Raw genomic sequence first — 24565 nt, 5'->3', positions numbered from 1 at the left:
AAAAAATCATTCAACTATGTTGTGTCTAAACTTTTAATAATTTTTAAAGCTATCTATAACTACAAACATCCAATTATATAAGGCCACTGAAGATGATAAAGATAAACATGCGAAGTTGAGAAGTTTGAAAAAAAAAAAGAAAAAAGAAGGGTAAATCACAAGAATAGTCTACCAATTATGCCTTTGATTCTATTTTGGTCACTTAATTAATAATTTTTTTTGATTTAGTCACTCTCCTCGTTAGTTGTTGTTAGGTGAGTGATGAAAAGTTGATGTGGGCTTTTTTATTAACCTGATAACAAATTTAGCCTTTCAATATTTACACATTCTATCAATTTAATTCTAAATCTAAAAATTTAACAAATTTAACCCTTAATATTTACAAAACTTGACATTTTGGTTTTAATCTAAAAAAAAAAATCAATAAGCTTAGACCTCAACATTTAAAAATTTTGTCAATTTAATTTTAATTCTAAAAGTTTCAAAAACAAAGAAAAAATATTAAACAAATCATTTTTTCGATAAAAAAATAAAAAAAAATTTAAAAATATAAAAACTCACAAAAATGAAAAATATATCAAATGATTCAAAAAGAAGTAAACAAGAAATGAATTGATGGTTAGAGAGAGATGAAGTTGGTCATTTGCATGTAATTGACAAAATTATCTCTCTTGATTCAATTTAGTTTGTATTTTCAATTATTGGACTAAATTATCTAGGACTTTGGATGTTTGATTGATGTACTTGGACTACCTAAATTTAAAAGTTACTCTTTAAAATATATTTATGTAATTAGTATATATTAATATATAAATCTTTGTATGTTAGCGTGAAATATGTAAATCAATTACTTTCTTTTAAAAATTACATATAATTTATTTAAATTAATTTTTAAAAATATTATATACTTACCAAAATTTATGATTTCACCTTAAATAAATATTTATATTTTTAAATTCCTTGAGATGCGTTTACCTAAAGAATATTAAAATTTTGAAAAATCTGATAATGCTAACGTTAGGGTAATATTTGTGATTATTTCATTTGGATAAATAATTTTTTTTAAGAAAAATCAATTCAGTGAAGTTTAGTAAATTAAAAAATAATTAAAAAAGAAAACTAATGATATTAAAATTAAATAATATAAAACTATGTAATATGAATATTATTACATAAATATTTTTAATAACATAAAATATAAAAATATATATTGAGATTCAATAAAAAATTAAAATTTAAAGTTATTATTATTATTATTATTATTGTGAGACTACATGTATTAAATGAAAAGTGATTTTGAAAAATTAAAAAACTAACTATTTAGGTGGAATTTGAGTTACTTAAAACTCATTTTGAATTTTTTTTTAAAAAAAAATTAATTATGAGGTGCTACATGATGGTCGCTCGCCTTATCTCTTGGTCATATGGTAGGGGATTCGATTATCACTCATGAGAAAGTAACATATTTTATGGTCAATTTTTTATTTCTTCGAAGAGCATTTGCGACGAGAAAATTAACCACTACTATAGGTGATGGATACCCTATTTTTGACCAAAATAAATTTATTAAAAAATTTAAAAATTTCTATTATGTTTATCCAAATAAATAATTTTTTTAAAATTTTAAAAATTCTACTAAAAGTAAAAGTTCTCCAAATCCCTCATCCAAACTTTGAATATATTTATTTCAAAAAAAAAAAAAAAACTTTGGAAGTTTTATATTTTGTTAGAGTTAAGAATAAAATTAAGTTGATAGGACAGTTGATAACTTTCAATTTTGAAATTTGATAATATAGGTGAAGTAGGATAGACTGTTTTATATTTTTAAATTAACTTTTAACTCATTAATGATATAATTTTTATAAAATTAACTCTTGACTACTATTATTATATTATAATATTATGCTTACAAATTCTTTTTAAGAAATAAATTTGATCATTGTAAATTTCTTTCTTGAAAAAATTTAACTCAATAAAAATTTGCCGTTTTATAAAAGTATCTGTTATATATTGAATTGTAAAACTAATTTCCAATTTCCAATTTGTAATATGTAATTTTAAAATAAAATTAATGGATAAAACTTTTAACCTACTAATAATATATGTTGCAATATTTAAAAAAATTGTAATCTATTATTGAGGATTTATTTTAAAAATTTGTAATATGAAAATTTAAGCTAAAATTGATTTTAAAAAAAATATTTTACTTAAAATTTTTATAAAATTTATGATTTTATTATAAAATAAAAATACAAAAAGTAAAGAACAAAAAGAACGAGAGAGCAAAGAGAAGGCGTATTTTATTGATCAATTAGAATATTTACTGTAACAGCCCAAAATTGAGTCTAGTCGGAACAGTGGTTTCGGGACCACAAACCCGACGAGAAAAATTTTATTTTTATTATATTTTTATAGTCTATAAATTTGTGAAAATATTTTGTAAAAAATTTCGTTCGAAAATTTTGACGTTTGGGCACTCAATTTAGTCAAAAGAACTAAATTGTAAAAAGTGCAAAAGTTGAGTTCTTTATAAATGAGGTGCCTAATTGTTATGAGTTTTAAATTGAAAGTCCTTATGTGATAATTATTCCTTTAATAAGTTAGTGAATGGATATTTGTTTGGTATTTTTGAAATTTGGTTGAAATAAAAAGGGTAATTTTGTAAATTAATTAAAATAACCTAATAAGACAAAAATGATAAAAGCTATCATTTTTTTCCATTCTTTCTTCTTCAACCGTGGGAAAGAACCGAAAATGGCAGCCATGGATGAGCTCCATTCGGTCAAGCTTCTATGGCTTATATAGGTACGGTTTTTGTCCCGTTTTTAATGATTTTCGTATTTTTGAGATCCCTGAAGCTTAAATTTTCTATTTCTACCAATTGATTGAAGAGAAATTAGAGTTTAAAAAATTACCCATTCATGATATGGTTGTGTTTTGATGATTTATAGTAGATAATGAATGCTTGATGTGTTAAATATGAGTTTTATTCAATGAATTTCGGTAAAAATGTCAAAAAGGGGTTAAATTGTAAAAGTTATAAATTGGTCATAAGTGTGTGAATTAGTGAAAATTTGGAGTTTCCATAGAAGAGAAAAATGTTCAGCATGTCTTAAACCTTATAGAAATTGAATAAAAAAATTATTTTACGAGCCTAGGGTAAAAGTGTAATTTTTGAAAAGTTAGGGGGCATAATTGTAAATTTTCCAAATTTTGGTATATGAATTGAATTGGTTAGTGTGTTGATAAAATGTGTTAAATAAGTGTTATTTGACATGTTAGATCAAGAAAACATGAAATTTTGGATTAAGATCAAGGAAGAACAAAGTTGTGTGCTAAGTCAGAAAAGTTAGCCGTTTCAGCATTTGAGGTAAGTTGGTATGATAATAATACTGCAATAATGTTATTGCCTTGATATTAAATGAGATGTAAGTTTATATGTAAGTAAGACATCAATTTTACTTGTATTATGATATTTTATAATAATATTGGAAATATGTTTGTTGATAATTACTTGATTGGTGAAATTATTGAAAAAAGAGAGAGAAATCCCGGTTGAACCTTCGAAAAGATTGAATGATACAGATGGTATGTATCTAGGTCACATATATGGTGCTGAGTGCACATCATGTGTACAAGAGAGCTACGAGACATTATAATGTAGCTAGGTCACATGGGTGATACTATTTGTACACCATGTAGACAAGAGAGCTACGAGATAAACTGGCTAGATCACATGGGTGGTACTAAGTGTTCACCATGTGTACAAGAGAGCCGAACTATATAATGGGTGGAGCTATGTGCTGAAACCACCAAGTATCGAGTATTGATCCGAAGTGTTCAACAGGAGACTTACTACGTACTGCTTTGTGAGTTTTGTGAGGAATAAGTGCAGGAACTTGGTTATGTGAATGATGTGTTCATTAAGTGACTGGGATGTGGTAAGGTTATAAACAAGTAAGTTCGTACGTATTAAGTATTATTATATTGAGCATTTAATGCGTTGAAATCATATAAATGGAATATTTATGAGTATTTTAATGATTAATGATTTATCGACCAAACGAACGGCACTTAGTGTGCGAAGTATTGAGGATGACACTTAGTGTGCAAGACATTCGAAATGGCACTTAGTGTGCGAAGTATCGAGGATGACACTTAGTGTGCGAAACATCCGGTATAGCACTTAGCGTGCAAGACATCGATTGTGCAGCGACATTTCGTGTAAGTATGATTTTGTTATGGATCGGTACAGGTATGTACATGTATGTATGAGCTTGTTAATAGCATTATTATAATTGAGATTTAATCCTGTATAATTGAATTGTTGATGATTATGATTGTATGGAAGTATTTTATGAAAATTTGGCATTGGAAATTCCTGTTGAACTTTAGGAATAAATTAGGATACAAAGGGCATGTCATTGAAGTTACATTGATTTGGCTTCGAACCATGATACTGGCACTTAGGTGTGCGAGATTCCCGAGTATCCAATTTTTATTCCAAATAGTTCAACGGGTATATCGAAAATATGAATGAGTAATTTAGCCTTGATAGATTTGAGTTACTGCAGTAGTGTAACTTTGAAAATACACTACAAATAGTGGAAAATGAGTTAGAGGTAGAATAAAATATGAGATTAAAGCTTAATGAGTTTATTTTCACATGAAAGAAACAGGGGAAGAAAAAGAATTTCATATTGTGTGATATTTGAATTCTTGTGAAACAGGGTCTGAATGAATTCGAGATCCCCTGTTCTGACTTTAGAAATTCACCAACAATTGTAGAAAAATTATTAAGAGTCATAACTTACATGCATGGATTCATTATTGAGTCTATTTTTAGGGGAAATAAATAGTATGGTCGTTGGAATTCTGTACAGGGAGAAATTCTGTTTGTAGTGCATAGGGGTCAGAGTGGTCATACCCTAAAACAGGGGAGACTTTAACTAATAAACTGTACTAATTGGCCCAACCAAAAATTATAGAAAAAAATTAGTAAGTAGACATATGAGTCTAGTTTCAAGAGAAATAGACAAGAACATTATTCGAGTCTTGTACTATGATATAATTGAACTTTAGTACAGAAGGGTCGGAATTGTCAGATAGTGAATTAGGGGTAACTTTGAGGAATAAACTGTACTATTTGGCTTAACCAAAAATTCTGGAAATTTTATGGAAGAAAGGAAAATAAGTCTAGTTTCATGGAAAATTAACAAAACTTAATTCGGAGTTTCGTAGCTCCAGATATAAATAATTTAGTGACTATGATTCAGGAAAACAGCCTTAGCTGATCTTGTGTAAAAAGATGAAATCATGTGATTAATGATTCTATTTTCTTGAGCATAATCATTGAGGAATGGGATAATATTGTTAATTAAATTGCTTATTATTATTAATATTCCAACTTACTAAGCTTTTAAGCTTACACCATTTTCCCATTTCTCTTAGTGTTGTCAGGTTGGCTCGGGGTTGGAGATCGTCGGAAGTATCATCACACTATTAGTTTATCAAATTAGAATAATGGTAATTCTTATTTATTGTCAAATAAGTGGCATGTATAGATAATAAGTTATTGATATTAGGTAATATCATGATTTAGCCAAATGTATAGGCTCATTTTGCTTCATTGTATATAGCCATAAGATTTGGCTCATAATGGTTAAAGTTATGTAAACCTATTTTATGTATGCATAGATAAATATCTTGGTGTGGCTAAGTTAAGAACACAAAAAGGGCTTGGAAAATAGCATATGATACACATGGGCTTGAGACACGACCGTGTGTCTCAGCCGTGTGAAGAACACGGCCACCACACGGGTGTGTGGTCTAGCCGTGTGAGCAAGTCAGTAGCTAGCTAATTTTTACACGGGGTCTAGACATGGGCGTGTGACCCTGCTTTGGTAAAAAAAAAATTACTAAGTGTCTAAAAGATTTTGGTTTATTTCCAAACCAATTTCAATGATTGTTTTGGGCCTCGTAGGTCCTTTTAAGAGACAAATTATATATGTTTGAAAAGTTTAAAATTTGATGAAATTTTATGTCTTATTTTTAAATGATTACAAGTACTTAAGTCCGGTAATACCTCGTACCCTGTTCCGGCGTCAGATACGGGTAAGGGGTGTTACATTTACAATGCTTCTCCAAAGTCTATATTTATAGACATAAGAAGTATAAATGAAATAGAACTATACTTCTAATGACTATTAGAATTTAAAATATATCAAAACTTATCTTGATTTTAATGAACATCCACTTAATAAGATAGTCATAACACTCCCCTTAGATGTCCATTGGAAGATATTGTGTCTCGTTAAAACCTTACTAATATAAAAACTATCACATCCTAAAAATCAGGTTGGAAGAAATTGGATTGGTGAAACCTAGAAGGGTCACATTGTGATTTTTGAGTTAAGATTCCGAAATTATACTAAGTAAATTGTTCTGGCTAAGTGGTTAGGAGTTGTGCTTGTGTGAGAAAGGTTTTGGGTTCAAATCTTTTCAGTTGTATTTTTGCCATTTTTTTCTAAATCCCTAGTTTTTGGTATTTGGTTTAAGAAATATTTGAGTGCATTTATTGATAAGAATGAGCCTGTTTGATTCGGTGGTAAGGTGATTGTTAGCTTACCTTTTGATTTTGTGTTTGAGTCATTGTGTGACAAGTGGAAATTGTTTTTGTTTTGAACTATAAGGGAATCTGGTGGGTGGTTAATTGTGGGATTTAGTGGGGTGTGGGTGGTTAATTATGAGACTTAGTAGGATGTGGGTGGTTAAGAAATTATCCCAATTGTCTCTCCTACTTTCACGTTCCTCTCACCCATTTTCTCTTTTCTCAATATTTTATTTCTCTTTCTTTGGGGTTCCTTATCCTTTTCTTCTTTTGAATCTTTTGAGACTTCTTTTTCTTTTTCCATTGGACATTCCTTGCTGCTGTTGTCTCTAGTGGGATTTTGGTGTTTCTCTAGATTCAATTATATCCAAGGTTAGTGTAAGTTTCAGTTATTTTGGTTGTGTTTTTTGGTTTTATGTTGTTCGTCATAAAAGGATGATTTCGTTTTTATTATCCTCATAGGTTGGTTGATGAACAATTATTGGTTTTCTTTTTATGCGAGGGGGTTTTGAATCGAGAATCTTCAACAGTGTAATCATCGTAAGTTCGCTATTATGGAGTAGGTAAGTATTTGAATGTTGTTTGGGATACTGTTTGTAAGAAAAGAAAGTGTCTTCGAGAAGGTTTTTCGGGATTTAATTGTGTTATAATCAATTTATTTAAACGTTATATGTAAGATTCGGAGTGCATTTTTTGTGTACTGGATCAATTCTACTATCAGGTGTGTGATTTTAACCCGAGTCATCGCTCAAAATTTGAGAAATTCACGAAACAAGAGTTGTTTTCGAAATTGCCTAGCGACTACACGATCGTGTGGTAGACCTTGTGTACCACACAGTGGTGTGGTAGACCGTGTGGGGCACACAACCATGTGAAATCATGCGGCCCGTGTGGCTTAGCTATGAGAGGCACACGGTCGTGTGAGATTTTGCAGACCGTGTAGGTAGACCGTGTAGACACACGGGCTAGATTTTTGGGTCGTATAGGCCTTTGGTTATAGGACTTGGAAATTAGGTTCGTAGGCATTATGTAGACCCAGAAAAGCATAAATCTCAGTAAACAAACATGGATAAGTGTTAGAGGTATTCTAAATAAGTTCCGATAAGTATAATAATGTGTTAGGATTTGCTATAAGTAGGTATGTAAGTTAAGCTTGTGTGTTATACGTATTCTATTATCTGTTCTAATAAGCTATCCGATTCGACTATGTAATATGTTATGCTATGATCTGTGTAATACTCCAAACTTGTCTCTATCTTTGTCACCGGATTAAGGTTACGGAGTATTACTAATTAATTAGAAAACATTTATCATCATAATAACTAATAAATGTGTCTCAATTAGAATCATATCAAACATATGCATTTGGTCCTTAAATCGAGCTTTCGAGGCCATAAAAATAGCTTAAAAGTAATTCAAGACTAATTTGAAACAAAACAAAAGTTTTAAGGCAAAGTTGCAAAAATTGGAAACCAGGGGTCACAAGACCGTGTAACAATGGAACAAGGGACACACGACCATGTGCCAGGCCATGTAACTATCTGACTTGCCACACATGGCTGTGTCGCAGGCCCTGTGTGTAACACCCCAAACCTGGCCTAGACGTTATGGCTGAATCTGGCGAAGTCACATGAGAATGTATTTAAAACCGTGTTTACCCAAAAACTGTTCTAGTTACCACCTTTTACTTAACTCAGAAAACATATATATTGATTAATTTGCTTGAAAAAGTTTCTTAGTTCGCGGAAGCTTAAGAACAAATAAAGTTGCAGTTCTAAAATCCATAAATGGGATTTCAAAATTCCAAACTTAATCCAAATAGTCTGAAACCAGAAATTACATAATTACCTTCAACTATAGCAAACAAAATAATAAAAGCATTAAAAACCTTTAAAACCAAAGTGTATGTAGCAGTGGTTACCGTCGAGCCCTCCGCTACACCAATCCACCTACTACTGGGGATTACCTGATAGAAAAATAAAATAAGGGGTGAGTTTTTGCGCTCAGAGCGCTTCACCTCCTCGGTTATCTTGGCCTTCTCGACCAAGATGGAGATATCTCGCTCCCTCTGAGGAGCTATCAGAACTCGGAGATTGTCTCGAAGACCATCCTCGAATCGAACACAGCGCTCATACTTAGTCGTCGCCATACCCCTCACATAGTGACTCAGTTTAAAAAATTTGGCCTCATACTCGGCCACTGAACGGTCACCCTGAGTGAAATTTAGGAACTCACGTCGCTTAGCATCAGCGTAGCTAGCTCCTACGTACTTACTCTGATTAGTGGTCTTAAACAGTTCCCAAGTCAGTTAATTGGCTGAATGCCCTCCTTAACGGTCAGCCACCACTGATATACCTTATCTCGCAATAATGACACAACCCCCTTGAGCTTCTGCTCATTAGAAAAGTCCAGATCGTCTTTGATATGCTCCGTGGCCTCCATCCAGTACTCAGCCACACTCAGAGTAACCCTAGCGATGCCTCCGAATATCTCATCCCCATTCGACCGGAGTCATTCTGTAACCGACCCACGGCCTCCAGATCCAGTATTAGCCTTAGCGACTCTCTCTAGAATTCGCAGCATGGCCTGGGACAGTGTGTCGTCCCCAGCTGTATGATCTTGAGACTCAGCACCAGCCTCAGTAACAGGTGACACCGTCATCTCACTAGTGTCCAGATTAATGATTATATCAGACGCTAAAGACTCAGCTCGAATCCCTCTACGGCCTCTACCTCAGCCTCTAGTACCCCGTCCACGAGTACCACATGCGCTCATCGTAACTATCGAATTAATCTGTAATTAGAAGTTTTATTCACATCAGTTTACAGTTTCAATAATTATTAGCAGATATTTTATGCGATATAGGAATAGAGTTTCAGACTCAGTTATCGCGAGAAGCAGTCTCACTACAGTTTCAGTCCATACTACCTAAAGTGTTTCAGTAACGTACTACCCATAGTAGCCTCATAACACATACAAAATATTTTAGACAGATACAGACAAAATTTCAGTATAATTATGCTTTCAGACAATACATATTAGAGTTTTAGAGAACTTACAGGATCAATGCTAATGGCTCGGTGTACCACATACTTGTTATCAAAAATATTTCAAATCGCTTTACAAATCATTTTCTTAAAACCAAATTTTGAAACCCAAATCCACATCCGAGTTTTTTAACTTGGCTCTGATACCACTAAATGTAACATTCTAAACCTGACTAAATGTTATGGCCGAATCTGGCGAAGTCACATGAGAATGTATTTAAAACTGTGTTTACCCAAAAACCGTTCCAGTTACCACCTTTTACTTAATTTAGAAAATATATATATTGATTAATTTGCTTGAAAACGTTTCTTAGTTTGTAGAAGCTTAAGAACAAATAAAGTTGCAGTTCTAAAATCCATAAACAGGATTTTAAAGTTTTAAACTTAAACCGAATAGTCTGAAACTAGAAATTACATAATTACCCTCAACTATAGCAAACAAAATAATAAAAGCATTAAAAACCTTTAAAACCAGAGTGTATGTAGCAGTGGTCACCGTCGAGCCTTTCACTGCACCGATCCACCTATTGCTGGGGATTACCTGACAGACAAATAAAATAAGGGGTGAGTTTTCACAAACTCAGTGTGTACATCCCCACAGTAAAGCATGCATGTAAACGAATAGCAGTCAAAAAGTCATAATCGAACCTGAGCTCTTAACAGAATCAGTGTAGGCCTTAGCCCACCCAGAACAGTATCAGATACATTCGGGCCTTAGCCCATACAGACATACATGCATATCAATTAGAACAGTCATGTTAGCCTGTACTCTATTTTAGTGTAAATGGACAGAAAGTTACACGGCTTGTTCCCATGGCCATGTCCCTAGTCCATAGGAGCATGTGCCTCTCTTCACACGGGTATGTGCCTCAGCCACACGGCTGTGTGCCCCTTTTTACATGGGCTTTTGACCTCCCACACAGCCTAGGCGTTTCCACCCGGCCAGAGCACACGGGCATGTGGTTCTAAGACACTTATATTAATTTTGTGTGCGTTTTTAATCTGATAATGTGTTCATGTGCTTCAGCCCTTAGCTAAGCCTTAGGAATTAAAACTTTGTTTTGGGATACGGCTTATATGATATTGGTAATTGTTGTGTGAGATGTCTAACTCTGAACCTGGTTAGCTGGGTATGTGTGTGCATATCTGTTTCTGTCTGACTGACTATGGATGTGCTCATTGTTTCCTGTGATAATGTAAACATACATACACTTGCATAAAGTTAAGTTTTAGGTTGGATTACGAAGAGAAGGGATTCTGGTTCTAATCTGATCTGGCAATTCTACTGCAACTTATTCATACAACAATTTATCACACTGCACCGCAAGTGCGTTAGCTTTGCTGCGCAGTATTATCTGATCTATCAGTTTAAACTACAACATGACAGTATAGTAGACTACTGCATTGCACTGTACTGCATATACATCAGACCTGCTGCGTATTAATATCTGAGTGGCTTAGTCCACAAATATGGTGCGTAAGGTTGGATGGGCCTTCGAGGTCCTATGTGGTGTGTTTTGGTTAGATGAGCTTAATCAACTCTTATGGGGTGTGATCGGGGGACGGAGAGCTGTGTTGGCTGGTTGGGTGAGTTTTATTGCTTGATTACTTTTCATACACATCTGTTTGAACATTCTGGATGCTAGATGATCTGATTGTATTTCTTCTAACTAAAAACACATATGACTGAGTGGCTGTGCGTGATTTGGTGTGTGTTTGAAATGTTACATTTCGTTGGGACGTTAATCTCGAAATCACCTTCTACTTCTATATATATATCTGTAGTTGTTTGATACTGAATTGTGTTTTGTATTTCTCTTTTTAGTCTTGATTTAGACTCACACTGAGCTCGAGTAGCTCACCCCTTCCCAGTGTTTCCCTTTCAGGTACCTTTTCTGATTTTTGATGCTAAGCTCAGTATGCGGAGGCCTCAGACAGTCTCAGTGGAAAATAAACTATCAGTTTCTGTTTTCAGTTTCTACTCTGTTATTTGGTTTTGAAAAATAAGGTTTTATAAAACTGTGGCACAAGTTCCGATAGTAAGGTTTTATAAAACTGTGGCACAAGTTCTGATTTAAGTTTATTCCACTCATATATATTAACTTAACTATAATTTTACTAACTAGATTTTAAACGATTAAATGTTACGATTTGACGTGTCAACTTGTTTTGTAAAAAATTACCTACGATCACTTCGGTGATCAATGTGACATCTAAAATTCATTCTAAACATCTAGGCCAGATTTAGGGTGTTACATTTAGTGGTATCAGAGTCAGGTTTGTAAAAACTTGGCCTGTGTTTTTACATATCCAGGTGCGCATGTGGTTGTTTTAAAAAAAAGAATTTTTGAGAAAACTTTACCACAGTAAGCTGAAACGATTTGTGTTTTGGAAAAATTTTTACAGAAAAGAACTGTCTGAAACTTTGATACTGGTCTAGGTAGAAACTCGAAACTGTTTTGTTCTCTGAAAATGTAGATATTCTAAGTTAGCGACAAGACTGATATGGATTCTGAGGGTAAGCAAGATCGGGAGGAGGCATCTACTTCTCCAGGGCGTGAGTCTGTTCAAGAGTCAGGGGTCAGTATGATTCTGCCAATTTCGGGTAGGGATAACCTGAAGCTTTTTATTGAGGTATTGGCTTAGGTAGTGAGGAAAGTACTAGAGAAGGTGTTTGAGGCTAGGGTAAGGGGGACTAGTGAAACGATTCAAGCTAGGTGTGTAGATTGTAAGAAGAAAAGAGATCGCAGTTCTCCGAGGTTGGGCCTCATTCTGTGAAGCGTGTTAAAATGCATTTAAATGGCAATAGCGGTTGTGCGGAGGGTGCCGGTAGTTGTGGGTGCTGGTAGTTGTGCTAGCACTCTGTTTTGTGAGCACTATAAGAAGTGCCATCCGGGCGATTGCTGGAAAAAGGCAGGAGCATGTTTTCAATGTGGGTCCATAGAACATCGTATCTGGGAGTGTCCTCGATGATTTTGGGACATGTATGGATGTGAATGATTCGACGTTTAGATTAGAGTATTGAAATTTATGTCTGATAGGATATTGTGTATCTGCTTCAGTAGTTAAGTGTTCTGGGTGTGTATGAGGTCTTAAGTTTGATTCGGTCCTACTCGGGCTAGAGTGCGCAGTGGGAGTGTGGTGGTATAGGTTGTGTTATACCACTATTCTGTTAGTTGGAAATTTTGGGGACGAGATTTCTTTAAGGAGGGGTAAGTTGTAACACTTCAAATTTTTGGGTTAGGTGTTTTGACTTTTATGGTTAGGGTCAGTGAGAATATTGCGCTATTGTGTTTGGTTGTATGTTTAAGTGACAGAATGGGCTTGCTGGTCTAGTGGTTGAGTGTGTGTTAGTTTGTCATAGGGTCCTTGATTCGAGTCCTTGTGTGCTTTTTGAGAGGAATACTTTTGTTTTTTAATTTAATATATAATTGTTTAATTATTTACTTATTTATTTTTATTTTTATTTTGTTTTTGGGTTTTTATTTTTCTTCTTTTGGCTGGGACGTTCTTTTTCTCTTCTATTGGTTTTATTTTATTTTATTTTACTATGGTTATGGTTTTCTCTTCGATTTTCCTTTCTTTCCTCTAGAAAGTGAGTTTTGTTGCAAGTACAATGAAGAATTTTGCTCTACCATTTTCGAATCAGGTGTGGGTTTCGTATATTTTTCTGTCTTATTTGCGAATCCTGTTTCAACTTTATGAAAAGTCATTATTGTGTGTATGAGTGTTCGCAAGCCTATTAATACTGATGTTGTTTTATTGTCTTATGCTTAGAAGTTGTATAAATTGGTTTATTTTTTATCTATCGAGGGCTGGAGAGTGCTTTGTGGCTGATAGCATGTTTTTCAAGGCTATTTTAGGGTGGTTTTGTGACCACACGGGTGTCCACACTGGCGTGTGCTGGTACACATGGCTGTGTGCTTTTGGGAATTAGGGCTTCCGGGCTGATTTAGGTGTCACATGGCCGTGTGGCTGATTTGGGGATTTTTGTCGTTTTTCACAAGGTCGTGCCTCTCGGGCACACGAGCATGTGTGTTTGGGGGTTAGAGTTTGAGTGACTTTGTGCCACACGATCGTGTGACTAATTTAGTGATTTAGGGATCCCACTCGGGCATGTAAGTCCCTCACATGGTCGTGTCAGCTTGTACTCTATTTTAGTGCAAATAGATAGAGAGTTACGCAACCTGCTCCCACAACCATGTCCTTAGTCCACACAGGCGTTTGCCTTAGTCACACGACCGTGTGCTTCTCTTCACACGGGCGTCTGCCTCAGTTACATGGTCGTGTGCCCCTTTTTACATAGGCTTTTGACCTCCCACATGACCTAGGCATTTCCACATGGCCGGAGAACATGGGCGTGTGGTTTTAAGACACTTACATTGGTTCTGTGTGCGTTTCTGATCTAATAATGTGTTTGTGTGCTTCAGCCCTTGGCTAAGCCTTAAGAAGGGTAATTAAAACTTTGTTTTGGGTTGCGACTTATGTGATATTGGTAATTGTTGTGTGAGATGTCTAACTCTGGACCTGGTTAGCTGGGTATGTGTGTGCATATCTGTTTCTATTTGATTGACTATGGATGTGCTCATTATTTCCTGTGATAATGTAAACATACATATACTTGCATAAAGTTAAGTTTTGGGTGGGATTGCGAAGAGAAGGGAGTTTGGTTCTGATCTGATCTGGTAGTTCTACTTCAATTTATTCGTACAATGATTTATCGCACTATACCGTAAGTGCGTCAGCTTTGCTGCACACTATTATCTGATCTGGCAGTTTAAACTGCAACATGACTGTACAGTGGACTACCGCATTGCACTGTACTGTATATACGTCAGCTCTACTATGTATAAATATCTGAGTGGCTTAGTCCATAAACATGGTATGTGGGGTTGGATAGGCCTTCGAGGTTCTATGTGGTGTGTTTTGGTTGGATGAGTTTAATCAGCTCTTATGGGGTGTGATCAGGGGACGCAGAGGTGTGTTGGCTGGTTGGGTGGGTTTTATTTCTTGACTACTTTTCATACGCATCTGTTTGAGCATTCTGGGTGCTAGATGATCTGACTATATTCCGTCTGACTAAAAACACATATGACTGAGTGGCTGGGCATGATTTGGTATGTTTGAAATATTACGTTCCGTTGGCACGTTGATCTCGAAATCACCTTCTATTTCTGTATATATATTTGTAGTTGTTCAATATTGAATTGTGTTCTGTATTTCTATTTTTAGTCTTGATTCGGACTCACACTAAGCTCGAGTAGCTCAACCCCTCTCAGTTTTCCCTTTCAGGTACCTTTTTTGATTTCTGACACTGGGCTCGGTATGCGTAGGTCTCAGACAGTCTCAGTGGAAAATAAGCTATCAGTTTGTGTTTTTAGTTTCTACTTTGTTATTTGGTTTTGAAAATTAAGGTTTTATAAAACTGAGGCACAAGTTTCGATTTAAGTTTATCCCGCTCATATATATTATCTTAACTGTAATTTTATTGATTGGATTTTAAACGATTAAATGTTACGATTTGACGTGTCAACATGTTTTGTAAAAATTTACGTACGATCACTTCGGTGATCAATGTGACATTCGAAATTCGGTCTAAACTTCTAGGCCGGGTTCAGGGTGTTACTGTTATGCTATGAATAAAAATTTTTAGCAAAATTTTATTTCTTTTATAAGTAATATTTCAAATATAATTTACTAATTTGAAAAAAAAATATACTAATTGAGTATAATTTTCTCAAATAATATGAATTAATTGAATGTAGCTTATAAGTATAGAAACTATTATAGTTAATTCCTAAATTTTGAAAATGGACAATAATATTTTATATTTTAAAAAATATTTTGAATTTATTTTTACTTTGAATCTATATTTAGATTAAGAAAAAAAAAGTTTTAAACCATTAATAGAAAAAAATTATTAAATTTATTACATTTTTTAAAAATTAAATCATACTTGAACTTTTTTATATTTTATAAATAATATAATAATTCAATTCCTAGAATTAATACTAATTTTGAAATCTAAGAAAAATAATTTAAGGGGGAAAACTATTTCAATATATAATTGTTTTATATATTGAATTTTTTTAATATTACTTATTCAAAATTTGTTATTTATAGGTGTATCTAATTTAACATTTATTGCTTACGCGTCAATCAAAGACATATTGTAACATTTCAAAAAATTTCAGTACAATATTAGATATTATTTTGAGAACAAATACAATGAAGTATCGAGGAAATGCAGAAATAAGTTAGTTATAGAAAAATCATAAGAAATTAATTTTATTTTGGAGATGGAAATCAATATAGAGGATTGTGAATATGAAAAAAATAAGTAAATTATAAAATTTGAAAAGTATGACGATTAAAGTACAAATTATCCTAATAGAGAAAATATGAGTTAATAATGATTATTTGGAATGATAATTGTTAAGCTAAGTAAAGAATATAATCAAGAGAATATCATCTTATTACTTGATTCATGAACAGAGTAGATATATGCTATTATATACTAGAATAAGCATGCTGACCATGCAAGTTAACTACTAACAGACTAACAGTTAACCCGTTATTAACAGTGGAACTACTAACAGACTAACTAACTTTTATTAGTTATGCTAACATTCTCCTAGTTTCTTCCATTTTTGTTTTCTATCAAAGCAACATCAGCACTAGAGAAGACTTGTAGAGCAGTTCGAAAGGAAGCAAATGCCTTGGGTGTAATGGGCTTGGTGAGAACATCAGCTATCTGTTTTTCAGATGGAACAAAGTTGAATTGCAGGGTGCCGTCAAGAACTTTTTCACGAACGAAATGATGATCAATCTCCACATGTTTGACCTTGGCATGATGTGTAGGATTTGCTGCCATTGAGACAGTAGAGGTATTGTCACACCAAATCACGGGAGGCTAACAAAGAAGCAAGACAAGCTCATTGAGCAACTGTTTGAACCACAGCAACTCAGACACACAATTAGCAAGGCTTCAATATTCAGCTTCAGAGGAGGATCTAGACACAACTGGTTGCTTCTTTGAGCACCAAACAATAGGACTGGAGCCTAAGTACACCACATATCCAGAGGTGGAACGACGATCTTCAACAGAGGACGCCCAATCAGCATCAGAATAGAAAACTAATTCAAATTGTCCCTTGGAAAGCAACAACCCATAATCTATAGTGCCAATAAGATATCGCAACACACGTTTGATAGCTTTCCAATGAGTATCACTTGGAGAATTCGTTTATTGACTAAGCTTATTAACAAAAAGGGACAGACCAGGCCGTGTAATGCAAACGTATGGGAGCATGCCAACAATGCTACGATACAGATGCTGGTCAGCGAATGGAGGGCTCCCATCGTTAATTAATAAAAGTTAGTTAGTCTGTTAGTAGTTCCACTGTTAATAACGGGTTAACTGTTAGTCTGTTAGTAGTTAACTTGCATGGTCAGCATGCTTATTCTAGTATATAATAGCATGTATCTACTCTGTTCATGAATCAAGTAATAAGATGATATTCTCTTGATTGTATTCTTTACTTAGCTTAACATGGTATCAAGAGCCAATTGATCCCAAGAATTTTTTTTCTCTTTTCTCCTTCGTTTATCCATGTCGCAGCCTACCAGTCCGTCAGCTACTCATTCTGATATTGTTGATATTCAGAAACAAGGTCATTCATGTTTCTCTCAGCCTCAGTGAATTCCATTTCATCCATTCCTTCACCAGTGTACCAGTGCTAGAAAGCCTTCCTCCTGAACATAGCAGTGAATTGCTCACTCACTCGCTTGAACATACCCTGAATGGAGGTTGAGTTGCCAACAAAGGTAATCCTCCTATTCAACTACTTCAACCATTTCCGAGCACCTTATGTTATGGGGGCGCTGGGGGATTCGATTTTTTATGTATGATTTGATTTCTCGTGCACTGCCCCTTATAATTAATTGGTTTCGAATATAAAAAAATATTTTCTTGTATTGGTCCATAACCTAACTTATGTAAATCCATGAACTCAATTCGTTTATTCTTTTCTATTTTTACTAGTCGTCTGAACCATGAATTGTCTTATGGCTCATCAATCAGATAGATGAACTTTTTGAACGAACTCTTCAATTCAAGGAAGAAGCGATCCCTTCTCTCGCTACTGGTTGATCCCCAGATCTACCCCTCCCCCTCCATCAACTAATCTTATTCTTGGATCCTGTTCGTGAAATTGATAAAAATCAATATTTTTATGTATTTTTCTAATTTCTATGTGTATTAAATTACTATAGTCTGATATATTTCCTTCATTTTATTTCTTTTATTTATTGTTATTGTTTTCTTTCTCACTCCAGAGGCTATTTTTTCATTTCACGGGTCGAGAAATCCACTTCGAATCTACAATGAGGCTTCTTGTGGAAGGTTTGTCCCATGCGCCGTGCTCATGGATCTTGAGCCCGGGACCATGGATAGTGTAAGAACCGGGCCTTATGGTTAGATCTTTAGGCCTGATAACTTTATCTTCGGCCAATCTAGAGCTGGTAATAATTGGGCTAAGGGGCATTATACTGAAGGAGCTGAGCTTACTGATTCTGTTCTTGATGTTGTCAGAAAGGAAGCTGAGAATTGTGATTGTCTCCAAGGTTTTCAAGTTTGCCACTCTCTTGGAGTGGGAACTGGTTCGGGTATGGGTACTCTGTTGACTTCCAGGATCAGAGAAGAATACCCTGATAGAATGATGCTCACGTTCTCAGTCTTCCCATCACCAAAGGTTTCAGATACTGTGGTTGAGCCATATAATGCCACCCTTTCTATTCATCAGCTTGTCGAAAATACAGATGAGTGTATGGTGTTGGACAATGAAGCTTTGTACAATATCTGTTTCAGGACTCTCAAGTTAACTACTAATAGACTAACAGTTAACCCGTTATTAACAGTGGAACTACTAACAGACTAACTAACTTTTATTAGTTATGCTAACAATAATGACATGAAATATGTATTAAAAAGATAAAAATCACTTTTAAATTATAATAAAAAAAGATTGAAATGTACATAAATCAAATTTTAATTTTTATCACAAGTAAACTAATATTAGAGTATCGTTATGATTTATGAAGTATTAAATTTGATGTAAAGAAAATGTAGTAAGTGATGAAAAGAGGCTAAAGTATAAATTTTACATATAAGGGTATTTATAAGATGAAAATATTATAAGATGAGATATTTGAATATGATTAAAGCTTGAAGATTGAATGGATCACACATTCCATAATCCTTTGACCATGATTTTTTATATTTGATTATTTTTTAGCTTTGACCACTTTTTTTTTTTAAATAAGTAAAGGAATAAAAAGAGTAAGTATTTTTGCTCATTTCTAATTAGGGGTGTTCAAACAGTTAACTGAGCGGTTAGCTAAATTAAATTAATATTAATTGAATTAATACTTTTCAATCATTTAACCATTAATTGAACCGAAATTTAAAAAAAACTAATCGAATGGAAATATTTCGGTTAATTCGGTCGATTAATCAAAATTTATATGTTTTTTTGTTAAAACAAGTATAAAATATAAAAATAAATAAATTGATAATATTCATTTGATTGAATTATCCGAATTAAAACTACATATAATTTGTGTTATTAATTATTAAGTTCGGGTTAACCGAATTAACCAATAACTGAGCTTTCAAAAAGTCATTAACCGAACTCTAGTTGAATTAGATCGATTAACTGACAGATTAACTGAACTAGATCAATTCAGTCAGTTAATTTGGTTTTAACCAAAATTTGAACATCTCTATTCCTAAACACCCCCGATTTTTTGTCCTAGCAAAGCAAGGGAGAAAAAAAATCTCTCCTAAACCCTATTTCTTTTATTTCTTCATTTAAAATCCAAATTCAAATCATCCACCTTGAATTCTCACTAAAATCACTTAGTAAATCACTTTCTAAATTCATTTCCACCACCATCTTCTTCATCTAAGCTTAAGGGTTCATGAGTTTAGAGAGGAAATACTTTGACTATGTAGAGAATGCTTCAAGAAGGTAAAAAAAATCATAGATCCATCATCTCCTCTTTAAGTTATTTGAGATTATTGGTATATATATATTATTTCTAAGAAAAAGAGAAAATGATGGAAAGTGAAATTCTAAGATAGAGAAAAAGAACATCCAAGTAATGGAAAGTTCAGTTTTGAGTTTTAGTGCTTTCTTAAGGATTTCATACTTTCCTTATAATGAGTATGATGAGGAGATTATTAATAAGTAGTTTAGTTGGATATATTTATTGCATTAAAAATTTATGACATAAAATTATTTAAATATTTAGTAAGTTAAATTTTGGTAATTATGAAGTATGCTAATTTTTTAAAAATGAAAATAAACTATAATGTGCCACAATTATGTAAAAAAATAACATTAGGGAGAGGATGAATGAAATTAGTTAGTATTTGATTTGATTAGAAAAAAGTGAATGAAAGTGTTAGTGGCTAAGGCTTAGTTGAGAATTTGACCAAAAGTAGTTAATTAAAGAATATGTAAGCAGTTTTGTAGAAACAACAATAGTGTTCCAACTTTAAAGTGTGCCAAAAATTGTAGAAATTGAATTAGATGGGGAGCTTTATCTTATTATAGAGTTGATAAGTTTGGTTTTAAATGGAACTAACCAAAAAAGGATTCAAATTTTTAGCTAGGAGAAAAATATAATTGAGTGAAAAGGACTAAAGCTACTAGATAACAACATTTGAGTTAATTTTAACAAATTTCTAGTATTAATGTACTTTGAGTTAAAATTTAAAATTTTTATGGTAAAAATTTCATCGAGTCTAGTTTTTAAAATAACAAATGGATCTTAGTTTCAAATTTTGCAGGCCAAGATACAAAATAATTTAGTGATTGGTGTACAACTAAACACCCTATTTTGAAGGGCTGGAATATTAAATTTCTTTGGCCGCATGAGTTGTAATAGAAAATGCGTCTTTTGTGAATAAATTGAATGTATAAAAAATATATTTAGTGAAGGGTATATGTGTTATTCTCTTTTATTATAAATTGATGTGGATAATGTTGACTTTAAGTGGAATGAATGGATGATGTGTTGAATGAACTTGTAAATGTTATGAGAATTGTGATTAGCCCTACTAATTTGGTGGTACTTAGTCACGATGTAATTGAAATGCCAATAGGAATAAAATAGTGTGTGATGTAAGAGATTTGGGGTTGTACCGAACATGATAAATTCGAGTTTATTATGTATATGGCACTTTTGCATGCTTATATTAGAGTGTGGGATGGAGCATTACAATGCACATTTCTATTAGAGTGTAGGTTGGAGCACTATGGTGCAAATTTATATTGGAGTGATGAATGTACATCTGATGTATGAGTCACCAAAGGTTACTAAGGGTCATATGTTTAAAATTATGTTAACAAATGATTAAATAAATGTTCTTGTAATAATGGGATAATAATAAAGTGTTTTGTTACAATTGGGAAATAAGTGAATATTTGATTATAAGTTGCAAAATATGAGGTTTGATAAGAAACCTAAGTCGAGTTATCATTTGTATAATAAGGAAATAGAGATTTTAGAATGAACTTTGAGTTTAATGTCATAAAAGATAGGCTAGGTTATTAAGATGAATCCATAAATACATAACTTGAATAAGGTGATTAAAGATAAAATATCATAAACAAATGTCCATTCTCTAAGTATGATTTTAATAAGTTTAAAGCACCTTGAGATTGAGTAGAGATTCATTAAATGAACTAAACTTAAGTGACTTAAGTTTTATGATAAACAATGAAAGGTTTGAACATATCTTTTCATATTAAATGTTATAATTGAACATATTTTTATTATTTAAAAGGCACAACCACGATAAGAGGGTAAGGAAAAGTAGGAAAATCTTTGTGTACTTACTAAGCTCTTTGAGCTTGACACGTTAGTTGTTTAAACATGTAGGTGAAAAACATTTTCCAAGGAGCTTGAAGTCGTATCTTGGAAGGATGGTATCATCGTTCAAGGTTTGAAGAGTTTTAGTGTCCTTGATTGGTATTATTTTAAGTTTAGTATTACATGGGCATAGAGAATTATATATAGGGTAGATGTATATCGAATGGTTATTTTTTTGTAAACTCGATTTTTTCATTCATAAGCTAGAATAAAACTGTTAAAATGAATTTTTTCATTGATAATGTTATTAATTTATTAGAATTTTTAATTAGATTTTAGTTGGGTTGTTGACTAAATTGAAATATTAAAGAAATTGAATGGTTAATTGGGTAGTTAAAAACTTAGGATTGATTTGTAAAATAAAATAAAAACAAGGTCTTATGTTGTCATTAACCTTTAGAGCATTTAACAGAGAGAGAGAGCTCCACGCCATTTTATTCTACAATACTTGACCCTATTAAATAAAAGAAAGAAAAAAATTGTTTCACTTTTTTTTCCTTCGTGTGCCTTTCTCTACTAAAGTAATCAATAACAAATTTTTTTCTCTTAAAACCCTTTCCAATATTAAGCCCATTCAATTCTTCAAAAATTTAAATCATTCTTTTATATTTTTTGAACTAATCAATAAAATTTTTCACACTTTAAATAGATTTTCATCTCTATTCGCACCTTTGTTGTTGACTTTTGGTGTTGGAAAGAGTGTTTGATTTTTTGAGTGGCTTTCATTAGTTGCTGGCTAAAAATATAGGGTAACGTTTAGCATTTGATTCAATTTAAAAATAATGGATTATGAATTTTAGTATTGATTGTTTTTTATTTTGAAAATTTCGAAGCAAACGAAGTAGGTGAATGAATCCAGCACTAAAGGGAAAATGATCATCAAGGATTAATCGAGCCTAGGAGCTAGTTAATTCAAACTTCAATTTTTTTCTCTAATATCCCTCATCTGTCCTGGCATTTGATATGAATGAAAGATGCTACCAGAACATGTACAAACAAAAAAAATCTTGAAATATTAAATTTTTTTATGAGATTAATAAATCGAGCTTAAGAAAATTTAGAGTCTTCAGAATAAATTTAAAATCACTAGGATAATGATAAACTTTCTAGGACGATGAGGGGTGAACCTCACTAAATGTGAGTCTAGGAAAACCCCTATCATCTAAATCACCAGGAAAGGAAAAAGCCTTTGTGGCGATCTTGGTCAAAGGAAAGCCTTTGTGGCAAGTACTGAATGTAAATAACAGCCCTTGTGGCAAATCTCTGGACAAGAAAACCTTTGTAGCGAGTATTGAAAGTAAAGGATAGCCTTTGTGGCACAACTCTGGACATGAAATCCTCTATGGCGAGTATTGGATGTAAAGGATGCCTTTGTGGCAAAACTCTAGAAATGTAAGCCTTCATGGCGAACTTCTTGAAGGACGCTCTTGTGGTGATGCTCTGAAAGGAAAGCCTTTGTGGAAAGTACTTAATTAAAAGGATGACTTTCTGACAATTTCTGGGTAAGGAAGTCTTTGTGGCTATCTTTGAAAAAGAATGCCTTTATGGTGGACTTTGAACGAAAAGAAATGAACCTATGGCAAACTCTTAAAGAAAGGGCTCCATAAGAGGTGTTGTGGCGAAACTAGTGTAGTAACATGGTAAGAAGAACGAGACTAGAATGCGCCAGCGTGAGTGGCAAACCAAAGATATTTTTTCTGTAAGGCCCTTTGTAACAAGAATGGTTATGATATTACGAAAGAACAACCTGAAGAATTTGATTAAGGTAACGATGATAGGTGATGCATGTTATGATCTCAGAATGAAATGAGACACCAACAATAAAATGGATAGGATCCAAAGGACGTATTTGCTAGAGTCAAGCTGAAGAATAAGAGTAATGAGATAGTTATTCTCGAATAGGATTTAGGTCAATTAAGGTTTACTCACTAAGTTCTATCGAACTTCCCTCTGTGTCTTCTTGTAACAGGTAAGTAGATTAAAGGCTACGCTAAGAAGGACGACGCCAAGGCTACGCTGAAGGATTGGCGAGATGGGCTGTTATGCATATAGAAAAAGAGAAGAGACGTATTCAAGTCCGATAGAAATATTGTGAATAAGTTATGAAAATTGTTTATAAGCCTTATGGCATGTATAGAATGTGTTTGTATTATAAACGCTGCCAATAGTATTGCTTAGAGGTAAAATAAGTAAAGTAATGTAAATAAGCAGGATATATATACTTGTAAGTCTTCGTCAAGTGAAAGGTCCTGTTAAATGGTTGTAAGTACACGTTGTACGCCTAGGCAATGCTATTAAAGAAGATGTGTTGTTGAAAGTTGTATGTTTTGATTAAGTATAAGTTTGTGTTAGAGTGGTAACACATAGTATTTGGATACGATGAATCGAATCAAGCTGAGGGCGTTACAATTCACATGAGTTGAGATTTCTCAACTAGGTCCTTGGATCACATAGATTAAAATAATCATTCATTCATATTTACACATTAGTTAATGTTAGAATTACATAATGATTTAGCATAACATGGTCATTCTTAACATTTTAACATTTGTTTCATATTTATATATTAATATAGCATTATATAATCACTTAGCTCATTAACTAACACATGCTATTCATGTTCATAAAGTATGAATTTAATCTTTCATTCCATTTTTAGCTTTCACACATCAAATTCATCTTGTGTCAACTTTCATTATTGTTGAGCCATACCACACACATATAAGTAAAGCACAATAGATATAAAATAAGTATAGTAAGTTCAACTAGACTTACTTATCAAGGTGATTAAAATAAATGAGAACTTATTCACTGATCATCACTTTAAACTTTCATTTTTCTTTGCTTGCCTCAACTCCTTTTTAACTTTTTTCTCTAATCAAGCATATAAATATGCAATAAGAAGTCATGAACTTAACATATAATAGCCACTCAATGGTTACCAATGTCATGAGATATATAACTCTAC

General features: G+C 33.0%; 1 long non-coding RNA gene and 1 pseudogene across 1 annotated transcript; both read left to right on the top strand.

Annotated features, from left to right (window-relative positions):
- Positions 1–2700: 2700 nt before the first annotated feature.
- LOC107951870 (uncharacterized) lies at positions 2701–5719 on the top strand. The gene is made up of 3 exons (XR_005909140.1): positions 2701–2805; positions 3283–3370; positions 3601–5719. It is a non-coding gene; the product is annotated as an uncharacterized lncRNA (long non-coding RNA).
- Positions 5720–17269: 11550 nt separating this feature from the next.
- Positions 17270–18596, top strand: LOC107952404 (tubulin beta-6 chain-like; annotated as a pseudogene).
- Positions 18597–24565: the final 5969 nt, after the last annotated feature.

The sequence above is a fragment of the Gossypium hirsutum genome, chromosome A02, assembly GCF_007990345.1.
Source record: "Gossypium hirsutum isolate 1008001.06 chromosome A02, Gossypium_hirsutum_v2.1, whole genome shotgun sequence".
NCBI classification, from domain to species: Eukaryota; Viridiplantae; Streptophyta; class Magnoliopsida; order Malvales; family Malvaceae; genus Gossypium; species Gossypium hirsutum.
Note: the sequence above shows the minus strand (reverse complement) of the source record. Positions and strands in the feature narration are given on the sequence as shown.